General features: G+C 37.4%; 1 long non-coding RNA gene across 1 annotated transcript; it reads left to right on the top strand.

The window, feature by feature from the left end:
- Positions 1-451: 451 nt before the first annotated feature.
- On the top strand, positions 452-3163 carry LOC132695479 (uncharacterized). The gene is made up of 2 exons (XR_009617840.3): positions 452-1063; positions 2835-3163. It is a non-coding gene; the product is annotated as an uncharacterized LOC132695479 (long non-coding RNA).
- Positions 3164-19908: the final 16745 nt, after the last annotated feature.

A 19908-nucleotide genomic window follows, 5' to 3' on the forward strand; every position in this document is an offset into this window, starting at 1 on the left:
AAAGATGCTCCTCAAAAAACAGGTCATTGACTTGATAATATGTTGCTATAATCAGGAATGGCTGAAAAATATCCCAGTTTTGGTTAATGCTCTATATTTGTTGCTTAGGATATACCTTCAGATATAAAAATCATCTATTCTTTTTCATTTTGATGTTTGAATTCATATATATATATGTGTGTGTATATATATATATATATGTATACATATATATATACATAATTGATGCATTCTGAATTATAATGATGTGCATTATAATTTAATTACTAAATATCTCATGATGCTGATGATAGAAAAAAGAATAAGTAGAAACACATATTATGAACTCTAATAATTTTACAACAGTTTCATGAAGTCATTTTTCTTGTTATTCTTTTGGAACTACTTTTAAAAAGTTCAGTGTCATTAGATGGTGTTTTTTTTTAAATGTCAAAATATCACACTTTAAGATTTTAAAAAACTAATGTGACATTTCAAAAGTAAAGATCTACTGTATAAAGAACCATGCCATTCCTCAAACTTCTAACACATATTTTAGCTAAATGTATCTTCATGCACAATTTGCTCTTCTCTGAAAATCCTTTCTGTCCTAATAACTCCATTGTCTGTCTCTGCCTTAGCTCAACAATTCAAAAATCACATATTAACTGCCTACTATAGAACAAGTCTGTGCTAAGTTAGAAAGATACAAATATTAATGAAAACAACAATCCTTAACCTAGACCTCTTGTATTTCAATTGAGTTAACAAATACATGACATATAATTTCAAATACGGTACTGTGAAAAGTGCTATTATGAGATCACAGAAGATGGTCACTTATTGTATTCAGAAGATTCAGGAAAGTATTCTTCATGAAATAAAATAATGCTTGAACAAAGATTTGAAGGATGCTTAATGTTAGATAAAAGGTGCCTGAAAATACATTTCAGAGAAAGGAACTAGCAAAAACTCAAGTACAGAGGCATAGAATAGTATAAAATGTTCCATGATCATTTCAGGCAGACTGCTTTTACTAGACTATAAAGTAAATTCAGAACAAGATGGCATTGAGGCTGGAAAGGTATGTATGCGTCAATTTGTTAATATTTTTTAATCTCTTATTTTGGCTCACAAAATGAAAATTTTGTGGAAACATGAAGGTACCTGGAGGCATAGTGGATTTTTCCCTTTACAAATGTTCTTGCTGTAAATATTATAGGAAAGGCACAATGACATCAGCAAAATATGAATTATCATTATCTTCTTAAGAATAATTTAGGAAAGGAGAGCCTGGGTGGCTCAGTCGGTTAAGTGTCCGACTTCAGCTCAGGTCATGACTTCACCATCCGTGAGTTCGAGCCCTGTGTCGGGCTTTGTGCTGACAGCTCAGAGCCCGGAGCCTGCTTCGTATTCTGTGTCTCCCTCTCTCTCTGCCCCTCCCCTGCTTATGCTCTGTCTCTCTCTGTCTCAAAAATAAGGAAAAAAAACATTAAAAAATTTTTAAAAATAATTTAGGATGATGAAATACTAATAACGATGACATTATTGTCTGGAATGGCTTTGTCACTTTCTTCCCTCACTGTCTGGCTTTAACTTTAAAGAATCATACATACCCCCCACCTTTTCACATTTCTGGGCAAGGGTCTTCCACCAGAACAACACTCCTGGTTTCTCATCCACCTCCCATGTTCACTGACCTGAAGTGAGTGCAATGACTTCTCTAATGGGCAAATGGGGTAATGAAGGGGCCATGTGTAGCTTGGCTCACTCTAGTTCCTCTTCAGTTCTGGCTGCCTGTGATAAAAGGTGTTGCCCCAGTGCGTGTGTGGATATGTGAAGCTTGGGGGTTGTCCAGCTGAGCCAGTGACTGGGTTAAGTTAGTAGGTAGAATTCTGGGGTCAAGGATTACAAAGCCACTTGGACAAAAACTTAAGCATAAAATATGGAGACCATTATGAGCGAAAAACTGATATTATAATTTTCTCCTGTCTTTCCATTTCTTGGTTTGTTCCAACCTCAAACAGAGAAGAGAGGAATGCTATGAACTGTCCTTCTAGAACTCTAACATATATGAAGTAATCATTTAATATGTATTCCTAATTAAAGCCGGCACGCAACAATGTACTTGTAATTGTTTCCCTCGTTAGTTCACTTCATCATACCTAGAATCCATTTGCTCATGATGCCAAGTCGTCCTTGCAGGCCTCCTTTCCTCAGATGAAACTGTTCTTCTCTATTCTTCATGAGGATACACATGCGCATTTAATGATCTTGTCTGTGGTAACAAGATAATGAGCGGTCATGGGTTTTTGAGCTACCATCACTAAATAATACATATACAGTCTAGCATATGTTCTCTGAATGGCAAGTATCTTATTTTAAAATTTATTTATTTATTTTGAGAAAAAGAGTGAGAGAGAGAGAGAGAGGGAGAGAGAGAATCCCAAGCAGGCACCTCACTGTCAGTGCAGAGCCCTACATGGGGCTCAATCTCACAAACCATGAGATCATGACCTGAGCCAAAATCAAGAGTCGGACGCTTAACTGACTGAGCCATCCGGGCATCCCATGACAGCAAGTATCTTAATCCAAATATGGGATCCTAAAACTAGAAAATTCACATTTGATGATGAAGTTACTTTGGAAAGGATGGGTCTTTTGGTATGTTTAATAATATCAAATGGTAACTAAATATTTCATCTGAAAAATGTGAGTAAGCTTTGGCTGGAGCTCAGCAGAAGAGCCCTGGGTGACAACAGCGACTAAGACAATGATGGTGTGGGAAACATTGTAGGATATCTCATTCGACAATTTCTGACTTCTACTTCTTTGCCTGTCTCTTCTAAAAGCAGGATAATGAAATGCCAGCGTTCATGTTTTAGAGAGGTCATGCAACAGTGCTAGCCGATGTCAACAGAAGTCCCTGATTATGACCTTCTTTCTCAAATAAAAGAATGTTAGAAGGAAGCTTTGATGCACCCTTATCTGCTACTTTGTGTGCAGAAAAAAAGAGAGATGCAGAAGTCATCTTGTAACAGTGAAGTCAGAAATCGCGTGCTGAAGATAATTCCTGGCTGACATCCTTGAGCAGTATGTGAAAACAAAAGCCCTATGTTTAAGCCCTTGTTAATTGGGTATTCTGCTACTAATTGCCAGAAATAAAAAGTACGTTTCAATTTTCTATAGATCCTCATTCTTAGTTGTGGACACCTGAAACTAATCTAGCTGTCTTATTCATTAAATAATTGGTTAGTGGAAGTCATCTAACAGAATTGTTGGGATGGCCTTTAAGCCTGGGCACTACATTTCCAGAAGTATACGTAAGGATAACATATCCAGGAAACATGCCCAATCATACCATAAGGTCATTAGAAAGGAAAAACATTGCCATTGCCCCTACACAATAGGAACTAGACACTCTGGCACAACTGCCCCAGGAGACCCACATGCAACAGCTGCCTCGTGTTTTTTATTTTCCTCATCCATGCTTCATGGGGGTTCACGTACATGACAGAGCCGAAGTCCCACACCTGCATTCTACCTGATAGGATGTTTGGAAAATGCGCCTTGTGAGTTGTCAGCCTCTATTGTTCAAGAAAGTAAGACTATGAAGCATGGAAATGAGTGGTGAGTGAGCTAATATAAAGTGTCTGCAACAAACTGTGCCAACCCTGATTGGTATTGGCTTCCTGGAGTGGTGCCCTGAAGATTGCCAAACATATGCAGGCTCAGCAAGAAAGAGTGACATGATTCATTAGTGATGTCTGCTGAGATACAGAGAGGGAGAGTTTGGATATGCCTGCCACTCACTGTTCCATCCCCAAGCAAAGACGCAAAGAAGCAGCAGCTGGGGAGTGGCAACTGAGGAGCTGAGACAGATAAATAATTATAGGAAAGGAAGATCTGGAGGATACTAAACTACTATAATAGTTGAGCTTGCTCAGAAGCTGGAGGAACAGAGATAACAAAGGGAGATGAGAATTAAAGTGGTACAATCCTGTAACAGAGATACTCAAACTAATTCTCTTCTCCTGCGTTGAGGGTATTTTGGCCTCTGTTCAGTCAATCCTTAGTTTCCAGGCAGAAAAATATCACAAATAAACTTGAATTACATTGTGGCTGTGCATCTCTATAAGATTAAATCTTACAAATCTTTATAAGATTTCCTGCCTCTGAAATCTTATGAAGGAATAGCACATGAAAGGGCCCTTCACTTCAAGATCTGTGGAAAAGAATGGACCAACACACATTATATAAATATGAATTTCTAGAACCATAAACCTTATCTGACCATTTCATTTTATATGTGAAGAATCTCTGACCCAGAGATATGCTGTGACTTATTCAAAGATTTTAGCAGAGTACTATCTACTTCATCATCTTTCAGGCCTATGCCTTTTCTGTGTACTCACATGTTCATTCAATCATCTATATTAAGACAGCACTTTGCTGAATACTATAGATGACACAAGACATAAATAACCAAGAGTTCCGAGATCAAGCAGTTTATGAGTAAGTAGAGGAACAAAGACACACAAAGATTTTATTCTTTACAAAGTCCAAAAAAAGGGAAGTCACAATGAAATGATGTATACAATGGGAACATCTCAAGTTTTTGAACCAATGAACAGAAACTAGCTCTATCTGAAATGGAAGAAAGCGAGTTTATTAAAAGAATCATTGGAAAGACCAAAGAACCAAGCTGTAAATTAATTGCCAGGGATCACGCGCGCGCACGCACACACACACACACACACACACACACACACACAAAACCCACTGCAGAACCAGTATGTTAGAGAGCATTCCTTCGAGCACCAGACACTTCCATTTTCATAAATGTCACCTTTCATGATCAAACACTGCTCTCCCTAGCTGAGAAAGAGAACCTTGTTTACGAGCTATTGAGTCAGTGTTGGCTACGTGGGAGGTTGAGATAGTGAATAGCTAGCATTTTTAGTTTTTAGACAAGGAGGGCATTTTTTATCCTCTGCCAACATTCTTAAAGAATTCTCCAAACATAATCAGATGATCAAAGGCTAAGTGGCCATAAATCTTGAAAGGTGTACACCCACAAAACTACATGGTATAATGATTCTCCCAGTAGAAATGATCATACGAATAATTCAAGCCAAACTTATTTCTTTTCCACGCCGTATCTCTAGGAATGAGAATAATTGTTAGTTATTCCACAAACCATCACAGTAGTAGGAGAGTTATACAGGGATTTTATATTGATTTATATAAACACACATACACCTGAATGGCAAAGATTGTGTAAGTAAGTACATACATGAAGCAAGGCGAATATAATTTGGTCCCTTCTCTTAAAAAGAAAACTGTATTCTAAAATCAATCTCAACATCAACATCCATCATCTTGCCCCAAACCAAAGTTCCTGATTTGAGCTAATAGGTTTTAATTCTTTGTCTCCCAGGGTAAAAATCTTTCCAGTCAGTGCACCTTCTGGAAATGAAGGGGCAAGCCTTTCCTCTCCTCTAAAGCTAAACCCAAGCTCTGTTAAAGAAATAAGTTTTGCATTTTAAGCACATTCTCTTGATACTACAGGTAACATAAAAGACATTTAGACAATCAAGTCATTTTCTCTTTCCTGCTAATAATGTTTGCTTATATTGAGTATATTCAGCCGGCACATTCGCTCTAATCATTAGATTTATATTTTACGATAACCAGTGCAGGTGTTACCTAATAACCCTTCACTGAAAAAGAAATTCACCTTATTGAAGGAAAACAGGGAGGATAAATCATACATGAAAACATGTAGATGAGATATTAACAATACCCCTGAAACTTGTTATCATCTCTAGACTGGTGGTTTAACCTTTAGAGAAAGTAAATAATTTGTTCTTTTCTCCTGTGTGTCTATATCATTTTAGCAGCTTTATAAAAAGCAGTTCTGTTTCCACTTTTTCATTAGCTTTTCAAGCACAGACATCTGTCACCAAACAACTTCCCAGAAGCTGTGGCCAAATTGGATGGAAACTATTTGCGAATGTGTATTTATAAATAAAGACCTGCCTGAGACTCAATAATACTTTGCTTTTATTCTTCTTGTGGAAATTTTATTCTGAAATCGATCGACTCTAAATACATTTTTCTTCTGATTATATTATGATACTGAAAGCTGAAGATGAATAACTTCATTTATAATGAAATCCATGGAACTTAAAGGTAAAATACTATTTCTTGCTTTTTCTCTTGCAAAAGTCAACATCTTTTTTCCCCTTTCAATGACTCGTTTGTATCTTTTCCTTTTTCTTTTTTTGAACCGCTTTATTGAGGCATAATTGACATACAAAAGCTGTACATATTTAATGTATTCAGCCTAATGAGTTTGGATGTAAGTGAACACCCATGAAACCATCACCACTATCTAAAGGGCTTTTGCTTTGAAGCCCTTTTCAACATGAAGTTCCATGGTTCTCTGATTCTCAGAGTGTTCAGACATAAACAGAGCATTGCATTAGTGCTCAGCATTGGGCAGTGACAGAATGTCCCATCTCTGCCCTCAGACAGCTTTATAGCCAAGAGGGTGAGCAATATTAAATGTTTAAAGTTACAGATTAAAAAGGTGGTCTTGCATGTAACAATGTGGAACAGGGGTGTGGCTGAAGTACCCAAAAGCTTACCATGGTAGAGTGCCATCATTTGTGTGCCTACCCCAATAGACAGTACAAAGAGCACAAACCAAATGAAAAGGTGCTTCTTTTTAACTTCTATCATCCCTTCTCCTGATGTTTTCCTGAAGAAGTCAATGCGAGAAGAGGTGGTATGAAAGGAAATCAAGAAAGGAGAGTGTAAATAGATAGATAGATAGGTAGATAGATAGATAGATAAATAACAAGTAGGGGCAGCACTTGGGTGGCTCAGTCTTGAAGCATCCAACTTCCACTCAGGTCATGACCTCAGGGTTCATGAGTTCGAGCTCTGCATCAGGCTCTGTGCTGACAGCTCAGAGCCTGGAGCCTGCTTCAGATTCTGTGTCTCCTTCTCTCTCTCTCTGCCCCTCCCCTGCTTGTGCTCTCTCTCTCTCTCTCTCTCTCTCTCTCTCTCTCAAAATAAATAAACATTAAAACAATTTTAAAAAATAAATAACAAGGTAGGTAGGTAAGTGAGTGAATGAATGAATGACCCTGCATTTTCTCCTTTCTTGGTTCCTGTTCCACTTAAAGTCTAAGCTGATCTTGGGGAAAGAACATTGAACTAGGTGAGGGAATAAGATTTTAGCTTTGATTAGTTTATACTTTGAAATAAAATTTTAAGAACACCATACAACCAGAGAATTATAATATGCCAAAATTATCTCCAAGGAGTTGGGAAAAGAGATCCAGTGGGTATTTAGGCAGTGTTAGAAGACAAAAACAAGTTGTCTTCTACTTATGCCCTCCACATTGGGCATATTCAATAATTTATAAGCATCTTTCTCTGCCACTTAGTTATAATTTTTTTTAGGGGCAGGGAGAATTTAATATTCAATGATGGTTAACACAGAGTTTAGCATCTCATATGTTATCAGTCATTTCAACACTCGGAACAAGTAAATGAATACACTTTAGAATGGAAGATTGTTTTCTGTTCTCACTACTGTTTTTCTTACTCCAGCCTTTAAGCCTATGGATCTCAATATTCATGTAAGAGTCACATGTAAAAAAGAATTGATACCTAATATGCTTTAGAGACTTTTCAGATATGATTCATTGGAGTTGAAATCCTATACGTTTATTTTGTATAATATACCAAATTATAGTGCTTTGAGGCCTCCACTGCTTGGTTATCATTACATCAAATGCTCTCTTAAACATTCCCCAGAAAGTATTGAGTCCCCCAGACACTGAGCTCAACTGACCTTAAGAACGAAACCTTTTTGTTCTCCACTTTCTATTCTGCTTCCTCCTCTACTCATGACCCTCAGGAGCTCACCTCTCTTATTCAATTCTTTTTAACTCCTATTCTGACCTCCAGGTGAAGTACAAAGGTCTGGCTTTCCCTGAAATATAATTTCTCTAAACTGAGACAAATCTAAATTATAAAGAATATTTATTTTAAGTAAATAGACAAAAAATAAATAGACAAAATAAATAGACAAAAAAGCCCCTAGCATCCATAAAATAAAAGGTGTGGCAATTCTACTCAAGGGATGTAATCACACTTTCTATGTAAGCTGATGCAGATTCCATTTTTAAGAAGAAAAAATTCAAAAATTATAAAGTTTGTATTAATATCTTCCTTTCCTTATTTTATTTTTTGCCCTAATCTCAATTGGTATAGAATTTACCATGTAAATCTGTGTCAGCCTATGTATTGGCTTTGTTAGCCTACCTTTTGTACATACAAAAATGTTTAATACTTTTAAATATTCAAGTACTGCTGGTATCCTCCACTTTTGAAAGTTTATGTTATGCCACTCACTTTTTTGAAAGACCTGCATTACTCCCTGGTTTTGGTAACTGAAAGAAAGAATTCTGGAGAGGATTTTCGCTTTTATAAAAAAAGGCAAATAGCAAAAGGAGTGTTTAGCATTTGTTTTGCAGGGAACTGCAAAGGTTACAGAGGCCACAGAGGCGGCGTGCACCTTGGGTAGCTGGAGTGGCGCCGCCAAACCCCTTACCCTGGAACTACACTCAGCATCAAGCCACGGGAGCTTTGAACTGTGCGAACGACTGTGCTTTATCTATATTTATTTTATGCATCCATTAGCAATTTGTGACCTAAAGTATCAGGAAAGCCTAACAGAGGTGATTTGGGGGGCCTGGGAGCACGCAAAAATTTTTTTTCAATATAATTTTATAACTGTTTCTTCAATGTATGCCAGTTCAGAACACTCCACTTTCAGAGAGCGGGGGAAACGTGTATCAGCAACCAAATGATCACTAGATGGCAGCATAATTCAATTCTTATAAAATACATTTAAACTGGTGATGTTCTTCTTCACGACTGATACTTGTTTCACAACTTCAAAGACCAAAAAAATAGATTGAAGTAAGATATTAGTCATCTAAAATATTAGTTTTATCTCACTGCCAATGTATTTGTTATGCTCCGGGTAATAAGGCAACGATCTCTTTGATGGCTACCAGAGGGGGAGGGAGTGGGGAGATGGGTTAAACAGGCAATGGGGATTAAAGAGGGCACTTGTTGGGATGAGCAGCAGGTAATGTATGGAAGTGTTAAATCACCGTGTTGTACACCTGACACTAATATTACACTGTATGTTAACTAACCGGAATTTAAACAAAAAGTTAAAAAAAAAAAAAAAGAAAGTAAAGTATGTAATGCTTAGATGTAACAAAGTACACGAGTTTTGGACTCTGACATGTCTGGGTTTATTTATTTATTTTTAATTCTTTAATGTTTATTTATTTGTGAGAGAGAGAGAGAGAGTGAGTGGGGAAGGGGCAGAGAGAGAAGCAGACACAGAATCCAAAGCAGGCTCCAGGCTCTGAGCTGTCAGCACAGAGCACAACACAGGGCTCAAACTCAGGAACTGCGGGATCATGACCCGAGCTGAAGTTGACCGCTTAACTGATTGAGCCACCCAGGCTCCCCTGACATGTCTGAATTTAAACCTGGCTCTCTTCTCTTTACCAGTCACAGAACTTAGAAAATATGCTGTGATTGTCCTTCTCTATATCTCAGTTCCTAAATAATCTCTGTAATTGGCATCTTTTGAAGCAGCCTTTTTGTGGACTGTAAGAGAATTTTTTTCCACGGAAGATAGTCATCTTTATTAATTCGTCCTACAATAATTAAACTTCCATAGTATTGACCTTTTATAGCATAAACACTGAAAGTTAAATTGTTTTATTATTTTATAAATGTATCATGCAAGTAAATATTATTCTTCCACTGCTTTTGTACATATACTGTCTTTAATCTGTGTCTCTCTCAATTCTCAGGGTTATAAAGACCATACAATAGATATTTGATCAATGCCTGTTATCATGATTTGAAAGAGATCATTCATGTGCTGGTGATTGATTTACCTCAAACATATTAAATCTTTCCTGCAAAAGGGAATATAGAGAGATGAACTGGATAAAGGATCGGAGACTCTAGTCTCTGATAATACACTTTTATAAGGTCACATAATCTTTTGAGGCAGATCCAAGATTAGAAACAAATTATCTTTCCAATATACCACATACTGACTCTTGTTTTGTTCGTGATCATCTACCATGACCCCAGCTAGAAACTTTAGACATAATTATTCCCTCCTACTCCCTGATCTACCAAATTTAATCACAGATTCATGCCAAATCTACCTTCGAAAGCATCTTGACTCCATCTCATTTTATCCATTCCCATTTCCAATCTTTTGTTAAAGCCTTTATTATCTCACTTGTATAATTATGATGGAAACTGAAAAGATCCTCTATTCCTAGTCAGGGATCACTTCCGTTCTACTTCTGCCACCTTTGTGATATCCCAGCTCACTTTGATTTAAATGTAAGCCTAAATCAGCTGGACCTCTCAAGACCGTGATGTTTTCAGTTCTGATCATTTTGCAGAAGTGACCCACATGCTTACAATGGCAGGGATAAATTGCTGTGTGTTATATCCCACGTGTGAACATCCTAGAGCCTAAGTATATGCAGCTCTTCATCTCATTAGGGATGCTTTATATAACTAAAAATTAAAATGAAAGAAAGAAGAAAAGAAATTTGTTTTGTTGTTGTTGTTGTTGTTGTTCCTTTGCTATATAATTGAAGCTTTAGAGGAAGTTAGAGAGTTCCACACTGACTCAATACCTCTTTCTGCATCTGGTCAGATTATACCTTTCAGATGACAAGGAAGGCAAATGTAGAGTGCTAAATTTCATTCTGAGAATTGTGTAGGCCAAAAATAAAATGAAAAACAGCCTGGCAGCACTTGGCTTGCTGGGTTCTCATGGACTTCTCCTATGTATCTCCAATTTAGTTAGAGTGATACAGAGTGACAATCTCATGTGAGGTCAGCCTTTCTAAGTGAAAGTTTAGGATAATTGAGCTATAACACATGTCAAAGCAAAAACTACACGAAAATTGATCAAACAAGCAAGATTGTATTGTAGATTATCATAATAGGAGAGACCTAAGCTCAATGCTAATGAAACAAAGGATAGAGTTTTTAAGCACTGAGGGGGTTGGGTTGGAGGATCATAATAAGCCTTCTGTGTTGGCTGATTGGCCTTATCCCAAGGAAGAGGAAACCTTCTGATATTTTCCTGACAGGAGGTACTTTTACAATTTGGAGCAGGGGATGTTAGGCTCCTATTGGCAATTTTTTTTTCATTATTATATTTCAAAGAGATGTTCACAGATCCTCAAAAAAGACATTCATGAACTTTAAAACTGGCAAGAGTTTATATCTCAAAGGGGCAAGAGGGCAGGAGCCAAGAGTCAAGAAGAAGTCTGGTCAAAGGTTAGTCAACCTGAGGGGTGCCTGGATGGCTCAGTCGGTCCAACTCTGGCTCAGGTCATGATCTCATGTATGTGAGTTCGAGCCTTGAGTCGTGTCTCTGAGGTCAGCACAGAGCCCACTTCAGATCGTCTGTCTGTCTGTCTCTCTCTCTGTCCCTCCCCTGCTCTCAGAATCTCTCACTGTCTCTCTCAAATAATCATTAAAAAAAAATTTTAGTCATTCTATGAGGAACATTAAAGAATTCTTATTCATTTGTGATTATCAATATGCTATCCAGCTGCAAATCTTAAACAGATATGAAACAAGCCTATGTGAGAAAACAAAACGAAGCAAAAAACTTGAACAAAGAACCATCTGAACAACCTGAATGACAGAATATGCAGAGTTTAGCTGAATTTCTGCCTCACTGGGGATATTAAAAACAAATACACAACTAAAAACTGTTAAAACACAGGCCTGTGAAGAATTATTTCAAGGCAAATGAAGGAAATACCACCTTGGAGACTTGGAGCAAATGTAAGCTATAGAAATGATTTACTGTAAGAAAGTAAATAAATTTTATCAAACAACTACATTATTATAGTGTAAGATACAGTCCCTATAAAGTAGGACTCAAAATTCATAAAGGATAATAGACAAATATAAATCTGAAATGTGAAAAACAATTGGATGCTAAGAATAAGGATAGTAAAGATATTAAAATATATAAAATAACCTAAAATAGAAATTTAAAAAGTATGGAAAGATATTAATATTCCCTAATCAATGTAAACTAGTAGGATAAATAAAAACCTTTAAAATGATGAATGATAAAGCTTATTGAATTTTTTTTTTAATGTTTTTTATTCATTTTTGAGACAGAGAGAGACAGAGCATGAGCAGAGCATGAGCACAGCAGGCTCCAGGCTCTGAGCTGTCAGCACAGAGCCCGACGCGGGGCTCGAGCTCACAGACTGTGAGATCATGACCTGAGCTGAAGCCGGACACTTAACCGACTGAGCCACCCAGGCGCCCCATTATTGAATTATTTTGAATTCTATTGAAATCTTTGGATTTTTTAAATCTCTGTCTAAAAGTTAGAAATATTGAAATATATATCATATATGTATACACACACACACACACACACACACACATATATATATCTTAAGAAAAAATAAGCATAAATCAGCATTCCCCCTGCCCACGCTCATACATTCCCATGTTTTTTAAATTCCTTTGAGTTTCTTTTCTTTCATATAGATGTGTTTTCACTGCTTCCTATCTTTATCAATGCTTACTATTTTTAAAACTTTTACTTCTTCTCAATTTAATGGGTATTGTCAAAGATAAACAAAGCTGGACACTAGTTTGAGTGTAATCTGTAATGTACTATCGCAACAGGGGAAAGACTCCGACCAGTTTGAATTGCATTCAGCTTCGATTTTTGCAGAGGTGAGTGGGCATTATAAAAGAAGAATGAAGGAATAGAGAAGAGGGTGAGGAGGGACTCAGTAGAGTCAGGGAAGTGAAGACTTATGGAAAGCTGGAGGTACAGGTTGGTCCATGTGAAATTTATCTGCTGACTACTGTACTCCTCTAAGTTAGGCTCCTTCCCTCCAACAGAGACTGGGATACAGAGGCCCATCTTCATGTTGGCTGGAACCAACAGTAAATTCTTTTGTCAGATTAGGGTTTTCTCAGGCAGGCACTTTATGAGGGGTGGGGGGACATCTAGGGGTATGGCCTTTACCTATTAGGAACTGTGGTAGAATAATGAATGCTTCTTTTGGAGTGAGAAAATGCAATTCCAGATTTTTGTTTCTCTCCTATGTGACCTTGGACAATTCATATGAACTCTCTGAGCTTCGTATTTGTTATCTATAGAACTGGAATTTCAGATGCCCTTCCCACATCACAGAGTTGCTACAAAAATCAAATGAGATAGTGTGAACAAAAAGAAATTGTGAACACATAAATATTTCCAGCAATAATAGATCACTGGTTTTTGTAACTGCAAATATACAATTATGAAATAAAGAGTTGAAGAAGAACAAGGAAAAAAAAGTGCTAATTTTGACAGATAAAGCCTTGTTTAGATGGTGATACAGTTGTGATTGACTTAATTTTGTAATTATTTTTCTACTCTCTCACTTTCAGTTCACAGTTTACATATTTAAATTGCATAAGATTTCTATTTCTGTCAGATTCCCAGCTGGATGAGATTCCAGACCCATGTAAATATAAATGACATTCTTTGGCATTTACAACTAGAAGCTTCAACCTAACTTCATTATCATATGGCTTGATGTTTTCTTCCCAGCAGTCTATGGGCCTCAGAATTGCAACATATAAGATTTCACATTTGAGTCTCCCCACAACAGCTGAGACACCAGCTAACTTTTACTTTGAATCCACCTGATAGACTTTAAGGTCAATATTGCATGTGTATCTATCTCTTACTAGAAAGCAAACTTCTGAAGCAGGCTAACACTATGCAGGATGTTTGTATCACAAGAAGACTTTTGTCTTAAATGATTTTTATTTTGACCAGGGAGGCTAGGAATTCATATGCCTACCTCTCCTATCACTTATCAGTTGGTAGCAAAAGAAAGAGAAAATGTTACGCAATCCCTCATTCCATTCATAGTAATTAAATCATTTACTAAGCACAACTTTGCCAAGCACTGAACCAAGAGCTTTACATGTTTTACTCCTTTTAATCCTAAAAGTGGTCCTCTGACTACTACAAAGTCTGATAAAGGTCACATAGATAGTAAATGGTAGAGACAAATTTTAAATGAAGATCTAAATGAATCCCAAATCCATTTTCTTCTACACTCCTCTTTAGGATCTTTTTTATTTCGCAGCCCTAGGAAATTTTTTGGAAAAAGTAATTTCAGTGGCTGCCTGGCACTCTCTTCCTGAAGCTCTCCAAATTTCCCAGCTGAGACCGCTTAATTCCCACCTGCAAACTCTGTCCCCTCCCAGCAGCTGGGAGCCTCTCTTAATTTTCTTTTTAATGTTTATTTTTTGAGAGAAAGAGAAAGAGAGTGTGATCAGGGGAGAGGCAGAGAGAGAGAGGGAGACACAGAATCCGAAGCAGGCTCCAGGCTCCGAGCTGTCAGCACAGAGTCCGATGTGGGGCTCAAACCCACAAACCGTGAGATCATGACCTGAGCCGAAATCTGATGCTTAACAGACTGAGCCACCCAGGCGCCCCTGGAACCCTCTCTTTAAGAAGCTCTAGGCCAATGATTGTTCAAAATGTCATCTTGTTAATTCTGTGGATTTCTGTACCTCAGGAAACTTAATTACCAAATTGACTATGTCCTGTTAATTGGTGCCTGAAGCCTAATACTACTCTGTTCTCAGCAATACATCCGAGGCCTAGAGTCCTTTCTGTTTTTAAACTTTTCGTCACCTTTTGATGCCTGTTAATTTCCTCAAGATTTATATAATACTGAATCCCCATAGCTATGTTTTGTCATTTGTCTGGAAACTCATCATTTATCTCGTGCTAGACTTCCCAGCATGACCCTTCTGCACTTCTGGATCATTGCTTGTCATATCCTCTGAATCCCATGCTTAACCAGAGAAACTGAACTGTCACCACTGTCTTCTGCCAACTTAATCTTAAAGACTTTGTTTCCATCCCAATGTCTATCACTTTTATCTTTGGCCCACTTTATCAGAGACCACATACCCATTCTGATAATTCACATTTTTACTCAGCATCCTTCCGTTTGTCTTTTTGGTGACAATGTCTACCTTAAGGCCAACATCCAGTTGTCCAGTAATTTAATTCTGTCTGTTAAATGAGCTTTTTCTCCACCTTCTATTTACTTAATGTGGTTCTTGGGTGGATATTTAGAAAGCTCGAATAGTGAATTCACATCAAGTTATAAACAAAGTTTAAACACACACACACACACACACACACACACACACACACAGTCCTTTGGAGGGGTTTATATTTTAATTTTGTATTTTAAGATAATTTTAAACTTTTAGAAAAGTTGTAAGAATAATATGCATAACTCACATATACCTTTGCCCAAATCCACCAATTCTTAATATTTTGATACACTTACTTTATTTTGCTCTCTAGTTGTATACATACATATTTTTTTGAATCATTTTTTAGTATGTTGTGGTTATCTTGCCCCTTGACCCCACAACACTTCAATGTGTAAATCCCAAGAACAAGGATAATTAATCTCTTGCACAAATACATTACAGTTATCAAATGCAGGAATTTTAACATTGATATATATAATATTTTTACCTAATTTGCAATCCATATTCCACTTTCAACAATCTTTCCAATAATATCCTTTATAGCATTTTTTTCCAATATAGAAACTATGTCAGGGGTTCTCAGGATCACCTTCAGGCTTGATGATTCTAGAAATACTCACAGGATGCATAAAAGCTTTTATATGCATGGTTATATTTTATTATACTGAAAGGTTACTGATTAAAATTAGCAAAGGGAAAAGACACATAGGACAAACTCCAGGAGAAACAAAATGCAAGCCTCTCAGTGTCTCCTCCCACTGGAGTCATGTAGGGACACACTTAATTCTCCCACCAATGATATATGATAACATGTGAGAAGTGTTACCAACCAGGGATGTTTACCTAAGTTTTGGTGCTCAGGGTTTACTGGGGGTCAGTCACAAAGGAATGTACCACCTGCTTGATTGACCTCAGCTATTCAGACTCCACTCTTCCTACCCAGTGCCCCAACACAGCAGCAAAAAAAGGTATCCACCATAAATCACATTATCAGAATAAACTTATCTGACAGATTGATAGAGTATGGCCCAAGCCCTCAGGCACATAAAAACATTCTTATCAAGCAGAATATTCCAATATCTCTGAGATTATTTCCAAGAAGCCAACCAACCACTAGTTCTGAAGACAAAACTGTCTTTGGAATGTGCAGTATGTGAGCAAACAGGTCTGCTGAGTTAACCCTTTCCTGTCCAGGAACCAATCCAGTAACATAATATTACATATAGTTGTCATTTATCTGTTAATCTTTTCAATCTAGAACAGTTTTTCAGACTTTCTTTTGTCTTTCATGGTAATGTCTTTTTAAAGACTAGTTAATTTATAGAACTTTCCTCAAATTGTGTTTGTCTGAGGTTTCCTTATGATTATATTCTAAGGATGTATTTTTGGCTGGAATACTGTAAAAGCAATCTGTGTGTGTGTGTGTGTGTGTGTGTGTGTGTGTGTGTGTGAGATATAGGCTATAGGGATGAATCTCTATAAGAGTTCAGGCTTCAGTGTCATGGCGGTTCATCAGGAGAGGACCATATCCTGGATCTCTTCAGATGACAAAACTTGGCCTCTTACTAAATCAGTCAGTATTTTAGATCAACTCTGTCCATTAACTTAATGTACAATTCCTAAACCAAATTTCACCGGAAGGGCTTTTGTGTAGGTAGTACCCATTACCTAGGTTGACCATATAATTAATTATCTAAACTGGGGAACCTTTGAAGTAGGTAGCAGGAGAAATATTAATGATGCTGGGACAAGTACGTATCAAATGAGAGGTATGATTACTCCATCCGTATCAAGGCCATGGCTGAACATGAGTAGTAGTAGTTGAGATTAAATTACTTGAGATAAAGGTTAGCTTCTTGGTGGCAACAACCAAGTCACATTTATCTTTATTTCTTCATGTTGAAAAAACATTTCACATTTTCTTGGACTCAACATGTGATCAGTTTATTTTTCCACTGGGCATATAGGCAGATTGTGAAGACAGAATGATATGAAGCTTTCTGAAAAAGCAAGGAAAATATTGTGAAAATACAGAAAGGGTTGATATAAAGGTTCTTTACAGATAGTTAATCATAACACTGCTGGTGTGTACTTTATAATTTACATAAGGTAAATTCAATGATCAGTCACAATTTACTACACATACATGGGATGAGAATACAATTGCCTGTAACAAACAGGTAAAACAAGCTTAGCAACAATCATAACCTTAAAGGTAACATTTAATTCCACCCAAATAACTACTGTAAAGAAGTTACAGAACTTCTGTAAAGAACTACTGTAAAGACATTTTGTAAAGAAGACTGTACAGAATTTTTAATAATTTTCAGCAAGTAAAAAATAGCAAAACTACCCTTTACATTATGGCTTACACTGGGCAGGTTCTCTTCTAAGTACTTTACCAGCATCAATCCTCAGAGATAGGTATTTTTTATTCCAATTTTATCTCTGCTTTATAAGTGAGGGAACTGAGGCACAAAGAAATACATCAACTTGCTTCAAAATCATGAAACTAGGTCGAGGTAGGATTCTGCCCGATTCATCTGGCTCCAGTGGTCATGTGTTATTAACCTCTGTGCGTCCTACCTTTCTATTTATAGCATGCCAAGAGCTCAATTTTACTTTACACTTATGAGACACAAAATCCACAAAATTCAATTTACAATTTTTTTTTAATGTTTATTTATTTTTGAGAGAGAGAGCAAGCAGGGGAGGGACAGAGAGAGGGAGACACAGAATATGAAGCAGGCTCCAGGCTCTGAGCTGTCGTCACAGAGCCTCATCTGAGGCTCAAACTCATGAACCACAAGATCCTGACCTGAGTCAAAGTCAGATGCTTAACCAACTCAGTCACCCAGGCATCCCTTAAATTATCTTAATTATCACTACTAAGAGGGTAAGTGAAAACGGTTGTTTTGTTTTGGCGTTTGAATTTGGATCAAGTGTGCTTCTGAAAATTTTATTTCAATTTAAATTTAATTAAAACTTAGCCATTGGCAGAGTAGAAAACAAGATAAAGATAATGGCAAAAAATCATATATCAAAGGTAAATTTCAAAAAGATAATAGAAAGGAAATATATTTTAAGCATAAATAATATTTTCTGAGTATACCATATTCAGATGACTATATTCAGATCATTTAAAAAAAAATCATTGTAGGGGCGCCTGGGTGGCTCAGTCAGTTAAGCGCCCGACTTCGGCTCAGGTCATGATCTCATGATCTGTGAGTTCGAGCCCCACGTCGGCTCTGTGCTGACAGCTTGGAGCCTGGAGCCTGCTTCGGATTCTGTGTCTCCCTCTCTCTGACCTTGTCCCGTTCATACTCTGTCTCTCTCTGTCTGAAAAATAAATAAACGTTAAAAAATTTAAAAAAAAAATAAAAAAAATCATTGTATTGATTTTGACTAACTACAACAATTTTAATTTATGGAGGTCCAATTGGATGGTTCACATCCAGGTTTTTCAAGCAAATAAAGGGCATTCTAAAATGAATAGGCAGGTATTTTATTCACTTTGGCCCTCCCCCAATAAATGATAGTGCTCTTTTCTCAAACTTGGCTGCACATTTCAGTCAAGTGGAGAGCTTAAAAAATACTTTAACTTGGATCCCATTCCCACTTTGCCTAAGGTTCAGCCTGGATAACAGGATTAATTTTAATCATCCCAGGGTATTCTGATGTACTACCAAAGTTGGGAATAGTTAGCCTGTGAGGACTTCTAAGAGGACAAAATAAGGTGGACATTTTGATTGACAGGTGATTTTCACGTGCATGTCAGATTGCTTTCTTCCAGTTTGTGACTTCAGCCTGCACCAGTATGGTGATGATTCTCAAATACATACCTCAGCCTCAAACATTCTTCTAAACCTTAAACAATAGTTACAAACTTATACAATCAAACCTCTTCCATCCCTCTCTTCCACATCTCAGTAACTGGAACTGTTGTTCTACTGAGATCCCCAAGCCAGAATCCAAGAATCTCTTTTTAATACATTTCTTTGTTCCTCCAACCCTTCATAAGTCAGGTCTTAAGTTATTTGAATTCTACTTCTCTAACATGTCTTAAATATATTTACTTGGTGTTTCTGTTCTTTATTGCTGTGAAACCACATCAAAATCCTGTAGCTTGGAGAAACTATCATTTGCTCACGATTCTGCAACCTGGGCAGGGATATTCAGGAGGACCCATCATTGTTCCATGTGGTATCAGCTGAGGTCTTTCACATAACTTCATTCAACTGTGAGCTCGGCTGAGGTGGAATGTCCAAGATGGCTTCGCACCCATATCTGACACCTCAGCTGAGATAACAGGGAAGGCTGGGCATCACTCTCTTTCTATAGGGTAGCTGGACCACTTTACATGGTTCCAAAAACACCAAAGGAGCTACCAGGTCTCTCAATGCCTGGAACTTAAACTGGGACAGGATCACTTGTGCCACATGCTGCCGATCGAAACAAGTCACAAGGCTTCCTCAGATTTTTTTTTTAGCATTTATTTATTTTTTGAGAGGCAGAGAAAGACAGCATGAGCAGGGAAAGGACAGAGAGAGGGAGATACAGAATCCGAAGCACGCTGCAGGCTCTGAGCTGTCAGCACAGAGCCCGACCTGGGGCTCCAACTCACAGTGAGATCATGACTTGAACCCAAGTCGGAGGCTTAGGTGGCTTAATGCACTGAGCCACCCAGGCGCCCCTAGGCTTTCTCAGAATAAAGGGAGGGGAAAC

The sequence above is a fragment of the Panthera onca genome, chromosome B4 (assembly GCF_046562875.1).
Source record: "Panthera onca isolate mPanOnc1 chromosome B4, mPanOnc1 haplotype 2, whole genome shotgun sequence".
Lineage (NCBI taxonomy): Eukaryota > Metazoa > Chordata > Mammalia > Carnivora > Felidae > Panthera > Panthera onca.